Raw genomic sequence first — 10663 nt, forward strand, 5'->3', positions numbered from 1 at the left:
ACTTAAGTTAGCTAATAAACTGTCCTATTGCATTTGCATTGGCGTGGGTTAGCGTCTTCTTCTCTTCCGAAATTCTCCTTTACAGCCTGGGTACAACAAAGGCAGGGGCCAGAGGTAAGTGGGCCCAGGGTTGGGGACTGCTTTTTGGTTAGGGGTGGCTCTATGTTAAGGCAGAGGCCTGAGGTAGGCAGGCCCAGGGCTTGGAGGCTGCTTTTCGCTTGGGTGTGGCTCTATATGAAGGCCAGGGCCTGAGGTAGGCAGGCCAGAGGCTTAGAAGCTGCTTTTTGCTTGGTTGTGGCTCTATATTAAGGGAGGGGCCAGAGGTAGGCAGGCCTGGGGCTTGGAGGCTGCTTTTTACTTCCTTGTGGCTCTACATTAAGGCAGGGGCCTGAGGTAGGCAGGCTGGGGGCTTGAAGGCTGCTTTTTCACTTGGGTGTGGCTCTCTATAAGGCCAGGGACTAAAGTAGGTGGGTCCAGGGCTTGGAGACTACTTTTCACTTGGTTGTGGCTCTTTATTAAAGCTGGGGACTGAGGTAAGTAGGATTGGGGCTCAGAGGGTACTTTTCACTTGGGTGTGGCTCTATATTGAGGCAGAGGCCTGAGGTAGGCAAGTCCACAGGGATTAGGAACAAAGGAGGGAGACCAAATTGTCTGTCAGTTTGTCATCCTGTGGTGGCTTATGTGTTGCTGTGAGGCTGGAGGCTATGCCACCATGTTGCAAAATGCCAAAAGGGTTACCTATGGTGGAGAAATTTAAGTGGAGCTTCTGGGCTTAGACAGACTTGGAAGAAGGAAGAGGCATTCCACTTCTCAAAGAACTGGCCAGTGAAAACCTTATGAATAACAGTGAAACACTGTCTGATACATTACTGGGAAACATTATGAACAACACCGAAATACTGTCTGACATAGTGCTAGAAGATGAGCCCATCAGGTTGGAAGGCACTCAAAATTTGACTGAGGAAGAGCTGACTCCTCAGAGTAGAGATGACCTTAACGATATGGATAAAATAAAGCTTTCAGGACCTCTACTGCCTGATGTGGTATGACTAAAAATGTGTAGAAACAGATGCAAACATCCATCAATAAATGGAACATGGAATGTACAAAGTATGAATCTAGGGATATTAGAAGTTGTCAGAAATAAAATGGAATGCATAAAGATCAATATCCTAGGCATTAGTCAGCTGAAATGGACTGGTTTGGGCCATTATGAATCAGACAACCATATGAGCTACTATACCAGGATGACAAATTGAACAGGCATTCATCATCACAAAGACTGTTTCAAGATCTATCCTGAAGTACAACACCATCAGTGATAGTATAATATCTATATGCCTCCAAGGAAGACCAGTTAATACTACAATTACGCAAATTTACACACCAACCACCAAAGCCAAAGATGAAGATGTTGAAGATTTCTACCAAATTCTGCAGTCTGAAATTGATTGAACAAGCAATTGAGATAGTAGCTCTGGAGGCATAGCGCCTAAGGCATTTGAGTAATACCAGAAGGCTGGCAGTTCAAACCCACACCACTCCACAGAAGGAAGGTTGGGCAACCTACTTACGCAGTGATACCACCTTGGAAACCCAAGGAGGAGTAACAGTGAGTCAGATCACACTTGACAGTGGTGCATTGCGTTTTTGTGTAATCAAGATGTACTGATGATTATCACTGATGACTGGAATGCAAAAGTTGGAAACAAAGAAGAGTCAACAGTAATTGGAAAATATGGTCCTGGAGATAAAAATAATGCTGGAGATCACATGACAGCATTTTGCAAGACCAGTGACTTATTCACTGCAATTAGCTTTTTCAACAACATAAGTGATGAGTATACACACGGACTTCACCAGATGGAACACATAGGAATCAGACTGACATCTGTAGCAAAGCGATGAAGAAATTCAATATCTTCAGGCAAAACAAGGCCAGGAGCTGATTGCAGAACAGACCATCAACTGCTCATATGCACATTCAAGTTGAAGTTGAAGAAAATTAAAACAAGTCCACGAGAGCCAAAAATAAGACCTTGATTATATCCCTCCTTAATTTAGAGACCATTTAAAGAAAACATTTGATGAATTGAACACTGATGACCGAAAACCAGAAGAATTGTGGCATGACATCAATAACATTATCCATGAAGCAAGCAAGAGGTCATTAAAAAGACAAGAAAGGAAGAAAAGACCAAAATGGATGTTAGAAGAGACTCTGAAACTTGCCCTTGAGCAGAGAGTAGCTGCAGCAAATGGAAGAAATGACAAGATAAAAGAGCAGCTCAAGGAGAAAAAGCCAATTACTATAATGAAATGTGCAAAGATCTGGAGTTATAGACCCAAAGGGGAAGAATACACTCAGCATTTCTCAAGCTGAAAGAACTGAGGAAAAAATTTAAGCCTTGAGTTACAATACTGAAAGATTCTATGGGCAAAATATTGAATGATGCAGGAAGCATCAAAAAGAGGATGGAAGAAATACAGTCACTGTACCAAAAAGAATTGGTCAATGTTCATCCATTTCAGCAGGAACCATATGATCAAGAACCAATGGCACTGAAGGAAGAAGTCGAAACTGCACTGAAGGAACTGGCGAAGAACAAGGCTCCAGGAATTGATGGAATACCCATTGAGATGTTTCAACAAACAAATGCCCTGTTGGAACTATTCACTCAGTTATGCTGAGATTTGGAAGACAGCTACCTGGCCAACTGACTGGAAGAGATCCATATTTGTACCCATTCAAAAGAAAAGTGATTCCACACAATGTGGAAATTATAGAACAACATCATTACTATCACATGCAAGTAAAACCTTACTGAAGATAATTCAAAAACAGTTGCAGCACTGTATTGACAGAAGCTTACAGAAATGCAAACTGGATTCAGAAGAGGATGTGGAATGAGGGATATCATTGCTGATGTCACATGGATCTTGGCCTAAAGCAAAGAACACGAGAAAGATGTTTAATTGTGTTTTACTGACTATGCAAAAGCATTTGATTGCATGGATCATAACAAATTACGGGTAACATTGAGAAGAATGTGAATTCCAGAACACTTAATTGCACTCATGAGGAAACTGTACATAGATCAGGAGGCTGTTGTTCGAACAGAACAAGGGGATACTGTGTTCTGGTTACCTAGTGCCGCTCTGAAAAGAATATACCACAAATGGGATGCTCTTAAATAAACAGGAGTTTATTCTCTTACAGTCTGGGAGGCTAGAAGTCCAAGTTCAAAGTGCCAGGCTCTAGGGGCTGGGTGAAAGCTCCTCGACTTTGGGCTTCAGCTCTGCCTCTTGCTCCCAGCCCACTGAAGCCAGAGGCATCTCTTCACTCAAGCAGCTACTGACTGCTGAGGCTAACAAGCCCAAGGTCAACAAATAAAATGGCATAGTTCCGATGTTACCAAACCACATGGCAGGCCATTAATTCAAGTCCATTTTAAGTCCCAAGGTCAGCACAGCACGGCAGGTTGCTGAACAGCAACACGGCTACACGCAGGGTCTAAGCGTGCCATAAGCTAGAGACCATTCCCAAAAGTGCTTCTTATATACAGGAAGCAGACCACATACCCAAAAGAAGCTACTCAGCTGCTCACAGTAGATTCTGCCATGGAACTGATTACCAGTCTCATCATGGGGAATATGACATCCAACTGCCCAGCCACTAAACCAGGCCTAGCCAAGTTGACACACAAATTTAACTACCACATACTGCATGGTTCAAAATCAAGAAGGTAGTGCATGAAGGCTGTATCCTTTCACCATACTTACTCAATCTGTATGCTGAGCAAATAATCCAAGAAGCTGGATTATATGAATGTGGCATCAGGATTGGAGGAAGACTCATTAACAACCTATAATATGCAGATGACACAACTTTGCTTGCTGAATGTGAGGATGACTTGAAGCACTTGTTGATGAAGATTAAAGACTATAGCTTGTATGGGGAGGAAGTGGGAGGGGAGTTGTTGCATTGTGGTAAACTGTGGTCAATGACATGCGACAAAGTATATGTGAACTGCTGTATGGAAAGCGAATTTGCTCTGTAAATCTTCATCCAAATCACAATAAATAATAAAACACACACACACACACACACACACACACAAGACTATAGTTGGCAGTACTTATTATTCCTCAATATAAAGAAAACAAAAATCCTCACAACTGGTCCATAAACAACTTCACAGTGGATGCAGAAAAGACTGAAGTTATCAAGGATTTCCTATTACTTGGTTCTACAATCAACACCAATGGAAACAGCAGTCAAGACATCAGACATCTGCTGCAAAGGACCTCTTTCAAGTGATGAGGAGCAAGGATGTCTCCTTGAAGACTAAGTTGCTCCTGACCCAAGCCATGGAATTTTCAGTCGCCTCTTACGCATGTGAGAGCTGGACAATGAATAAGAAGACCAAAGAAGAGTTGATGCTTTTGAGTTGTGGTGTTGGAGAAGAATGCTAAGAAAATCATGGTCTACTAAAACGACTAACAAATCTGTCCTGAAGGAAACGCAGCCAGAATGCTCCTTGGAAGCAAGAATGGCCAGACTTCGTCTCACCTACTTTGGTCATGCTGTCACAAGGAACCATTCCCTGGAGAAGGATAACATGCTTGGTAAAGTGGAGGATCAACAAAGGAGAGGAAGGTCCTCAAGGAGACAGACAGACACAGTGGCTGCAACAATGGGATCAGGTACAGCAATGATCGTGAGGCTGGCACAGGACCAGGCAGTGTTTCATTGTGCTGTGCACAGGGGTCACTGTGAGTTGGAGACGACTCAATGGCACCTGAAAACAACAACAACATTGAAGGAAAAAAACAAAGTAGGAAGTCTCACACTCTCATATCTCAAAACCTATTATATAGCCACAGTAGTCAAAACTGCCTGGTATTGGTACAATGACAGACACACAGATCAATGGAATAGAATTGAGAACCCAGAAATAGATTCATTGAGCTATGGTCAGCTGATCATTGACAAAGGGCCAAATCATTAAAATGGGGAAGAGATTGTCTGTTTAACAAATGGTGCTGGCAAAACTGGATATCCATTGCAGAAAAATGAAAGAAGAGCTGTAGCTCACACCATACACAAAAACTAACTCCAGATGGATCAAAGACTTAAATCTGAAACCCAAAACTATGAAGTTCCTCAAGGAAAAAATTGGGGCAAATTTAGGGGCCCTAAATGGGAGCTCGGGTGGCACAGTGCCTAAGGCATCTGACTGCTAACCAGAAGACCAGTGGTTGAAACCCACCAGCCACTCCTCAGAAAGAAAGCTGGGCAATCTACTTCCGTAGTGATACTGCCTCAGAAACCCAAGGAGGGGTCGCTATGAGTCAGATCCAACTCCATGGCAGTACATTTGGTTTTGAACATATTATGTAAATATCAAGTATAACCCAAAATACACAAACAGCAGAACATAAACTAGATGAATGGGACCTTCTAAAAATTGAATTTTTATGTTCTTCAAAAGACTCCTCCAAAAGAGTAAAAACAGAACCTACAGATTGGGAAAAAATATTTGGCAACAACATATCTGACAAGGAACTTATCTCTAAAATTTATAGAAAACTCCAACACCTCAACATCAAAAAGACAAATAATTCAATTAAAAAATGGCCAGAAGATATGAATAGACACTTCACCAAAAAGGATATTCAGGCAGCCAACAAACATAGAAGTTGGCATTAGAAATACCATTTGATCCAGCAATCCTATTACTAGGTATATACCCTGAAGAAGTGAGCACCAGGACAAGAACAGATATATGCACACCCATGTTCATCGCAGCACTATTTACAATAGCAAAAAGATGGAAACAACCTAGGTGCCCATCAACAGAAGAATGGATAACCAAACTATGGTACATACACACAATGGAATACTATCCAACCCTAAAGAATAATGCTGAATCTGCAAAACACTGCATAAGGTGGATGAACTTGGAGGACATTATGCTGAGTGAAATAAGGCAATCACAGAAGGACAAATATTGTATTAGTCTGTTATTGTAAAAAGTAAAGGAAAGGTTTACATATGGAAGGAAATTTTCTTTGTTGATTGCCAGGGGTGGGAGGGGAGAGAAGGGAACACTGCTAGACAGGCAGAGACAAGTATTGATTTGGGTGAAGAGAAGGGCAATGTAGCAAATGTGAGTGAGCATGCTGACACTGAGGAAGAGGAAACCATACAGAGGTTCACAGGAGGTACAGACAACAAAGATGAACCATTCTGCACATAGAGTACTTCATCGTCAGTGATGGCAAACATTGATATACAGGTGGATAGATGGGTGGGCACACTGAACTATTAGGTATATCTAGGCAGGGGGAAAGGAAGCATGCCCATGACCATGTATAGGGTTGGCAATGTTTCTACAAATATATTTGTATGGTCTGTAAGTATTTCCAGGTATATAGTAGAGCTGACAAAGGACAAGGTTGTAGTCACTTCCTAGCCACAGCCAGCTACCCAGAGGGAATGAGTAGTTCGACCTGTGGGCTCGGGACCATGGTTGCAGGGGACATCAAGCTCAATTGGCATAAAATACTACACAAAAACATTGTTCTATATCCTACTTTGGCAAGTAGCAACTCAGATCTTAAAAGCTTGCAAGCAGCCATCTAGATGCAGCAATAGGTCTCTTCTCTTCCAGAGCAAAGAAGAATGAAGAAAACCAAAGATGCATAGAAACAATTAGTCCAAGGGACAACACAATGCGATCCTCATCCTATATCATGAGACCAGAAGAACTAGATGGTACCCGGCTACCACTGTCAACCACTTGGAGGGGGATCTATGTAGGAGATCCTGGATAGAGTTGAAGAACAATGTGGAACAAAACTCAAAATCATGAAAAAAAAGAAAGAAAAGGGAAAGTGTGCTGGTCTGATCGAGCCTGGTGGAACCCCTGAGACTATGGCCCCAGCTGCCCTTCATGTCTAGGATTTAACCTACTCATGTGGCTTCCAGCCAAACAAAATACTGGCATATGAGCTAAACATTTACATTACGTAGATATATGCCTTGGAGAGATCGATCTTGGGAGAAAGAAGGGCTATGTATGCACAGGGAGATTTCTCGGGGAGCAGGAATGCATGAGAGGAAAGGACACAAAGAAGAGGTAACTATGGGGAGGAAGTAGGAAAGAGAGCTGTTGCATTGTGGGAAATTGCAGTCAATGTCATGAGACAAAGTGTATGTGAACTGTTGTATGGAAAATGAATTTGTAAACTTTTACCCAAATCACAATAAAAATTAAAAAAAAAAAAGTCAAAGTAGATCAAAGACACATTATGTAAAATCTAGAACTATAAAGATCATCAAAGACAAAGTAGGGGAAAACTTAGGTGCACTAATGCATGGCATAAATACATCATCACAAATATCTGAAAATGCACAAATAGCAGGACACAAACTAGATGACTGGGACATCCTAAAAATTAAATATTTATATGCATCAAAAGGCTTCACCAAAAGAGTAACACAAGAACCTACAAACTGGGAAAATATTTGCAGCAATTACTTATCAGACAAGGAACGTATAGAAAACAAACAATACGATTAAAAATGAGCATAGAACATGAATAGACACTTCTCCAAAGAAGGTATCTCCAAAGAAGACATTTACACAGCCAACACATGAAGAAATGTTCATAAGCATTAGCTATTAAAAGAGCTGCAAATCTAAACAAAATAAGATATTATAAGACCACAGCATTAATAGCAAAGTTCAAAAAAAAAAACCAGAAACAACAAATACTGGCAAGGATATGGAGAGACTGGAACTCTCACACAGGTGGTAGGACAGCAAATGGCACAATCACTGTGGAAAACTGTAGGATGCTTTCTTAAAAAATTGGAAATGGAAATACCATAAGATCCAGCCATCCTACGACTAGGTATACATTCTAGAAAAATAAGAGCTGTGACACAAACAAATATATGCACACCCATGTTCAATAAAGCATCACTCACAATAGCAAAAAGATGGAAATAACCTATGTGCCCATCAATGGATACATGGATAAACAAACTATGGAACATACACACAATGGAATACTATACAATGTCAAAGAATAATGATTTACCAAACACCTGATAACACTGACAAACCTAGAGGACACTATGCCAAGTGAAATTAGTCAATCACAAAAGTACAAATATTGTATGAGATCATTACTGTAAAAAGTCAAGGGTTACACACAGAAACATTCTTTGAAGATTACCAGGGATGAGAGGGGAAGGGATGACAAATCACTAACTAGAAAGTAGACATGTATTAACTAGGATGGAGAGAAAGGCAATATAACAGTAATGGGGAGATCAGCACAAAATGATGAAGGCAAAATAAGACACTGGGAGCAGCACAAGAGAAGAGTTAAAGGCAGCAAAGGTAAATACTACCACTTACTCAAACCTGCAGTAACAGTAATAACAATAATCTACAACTGGATACTCAAGATATGCAAGCTGAACAGGAGTGGGAAGATGAATGGAACTATAGCCTCCAATATATATACTTGACAGAGACTATTTCTACATATGTATTTACAAATGCTGCAAATATATCCATGAATATAGCCTGGAACTGAACTCAACTTTGTGGCTCAACTCTCAGCCAAATAACAGATAGGCCTATTAAGGTTAACAGTAACACCAGAGAAGTATGCATTCCTTTAGATCAACCACACAAGATCGAAAGCGCAGCATTTGCCCAGTGATAAACCTCAGAAGAGAGGGAGAATGAATGGAAATGGTAAACACAGGAGGAAGTGGCAAGAGCGCTGTTATACTGTGGATATTGCAATAAATGTCATGAAAACAAAATGTGTATGAACGTTGAATGGAAAAACAATTTGCTCTGTAAATTTTCACCTAAATCACAATAAAAAGTTTTTTTTAAACTGCAAGATGGTAGAAAAAACCCAAAACAATTCATTCAATTAGAGAATGCCTACTAAGTGCCATATACTGTTTTGGGCAAAGGTGACAGCCTTCTGTTCTAGTGGAGGGAAACATAATAAACTAGATGAATGAATAAATTACATAACATGTCCTATGTTGATAAGCAAAACACTGAGTGCAATGGACATAAGGATAAAGGGATTTTCAGAGAAGCCTCACTAAGAAGCTAATCATCAAACCAAGATAAGGGACATATGAATTAAACTATATGGGAGAAGAATCTTCCAGGAACAGCAGGTGCAAATATCCTGATGCTAGAATATGCTTGAGTAGACCATCTGTTAGAGCAAACAGGAGAGAGAAAAGCAGAAGAGATCTCATAGGCCTTGGAGGCCAATCAAAGGTTTGGTTTTCACTATAAGTGAAAATGAGTAATTCTTGGGGGATTTTTTTTTTTTTTTTTTTTTTTTTTTTATTAGGATTTGGGTGAAGATTTACAGAGTAAATTCACTTTTCATACAGCAGTTCACATATACATTGTCTCATGTCATTGACCAAAATTTACAATGCAGCAGCACCCCTCCCACTTCCTCCCCATAGTTACCTCCTCCCAGTGTCCATCCCTTCATACTCTTCTGCACCCTGAGCTATCTCCCTGTGGATAAGCAGCCCTTCCTTCTCCCATGATTGTTCTCTTCTTGGAGGATTTTTTGAGGGGAAATGACTGATTTATATTTTAGGAGAATCACTCTGGATGCTGTGCTTCAAACAAAATTAAAGATGAAAAGGGACAAAAGCAGAGAGACTAGTTATAAGCAACTATTACAGTGCCCCAGAAGAGGGAAGAATTGAAGCCAATGAAAAATATTTGGATACTTAAATGTATTTTAAAACTGTAGTCCCCATGTACAGCGTTAAAGAGATCAGTCAACAATTACTCCAAAGGTTTTGGCCTGAACAACTATCTCAATAGTGACAATAGATGTAAATATAATAAACCCGCCAGCCAAAGAGTGGAAATTATCAGTTTGGATTAAAAAAAAAAAAAGAAAAACCCAGCTATACACTATTTAAAACATGCACATATAAATTATGGGCATAGAGAAAGATGAAAAGTAAAAAAATGAAAAGTTATGAGACAAATATCAAAGACAGCCTCCATGGCTATATTAGTATTAGACAAAAAAGAAGTTCTTCCCTATGTTATGTCAACAACCGTATTTCGCTAAGTCTGACATTAGTAAACCCTGTCTTCCCACCTGCTGTTTTCTTTTAGGGGTACAGGGATGTCTCTCTCATCTGAATTCATTCACATAACATTATTAGAACAGTGCGCAGTTGACAGCAAACACTATGTGAAATTTGTATTTAAAATGTTCTTTTCCTACTTAACGTTACACGCCTTCATCACAAATTATTAGTTATTATTAATTTTGTAATGCAAATTCCAAAAAAACAATCTCACGGCCAACCAGTGGGTCCCGACTCACAACGACCCCTCCTGGGGTTTCCAAGGCGGTATCTCTACGGAAGTAGATTTCCCAGTCTTCCTTCCAAGGAGTGGCTGGTGGGTTTGAACTGCAAGCCTTCTGGTTAGCAGTCAAATACCTTCAGCACTACTTCACCAGAGCTCCCATAATGCAAATTATTAAAATGAATTTGTTTGGGAGAATAGAATATTCATCTAAGACAACACAAAGTCGATAGTGGCCTCTACCAATTCCATCTTTGGTA

Source organism: Orycteropus afer, unplaced genomic scaffold (genome assembly GCF_000298275.1).
Source record: "Orycteropus afer afer isolate SDZICR_OR568_19922 unplaced genomic scaffold, OryAfe1.0 scaffold00050, whole genome shotgun sequence".
NCBI lineage: Eukaryota > Metazoa > Chordata > Mammalia > Tubulidentata > Orycteropodidae > Orycteropus > Orycteropus afer.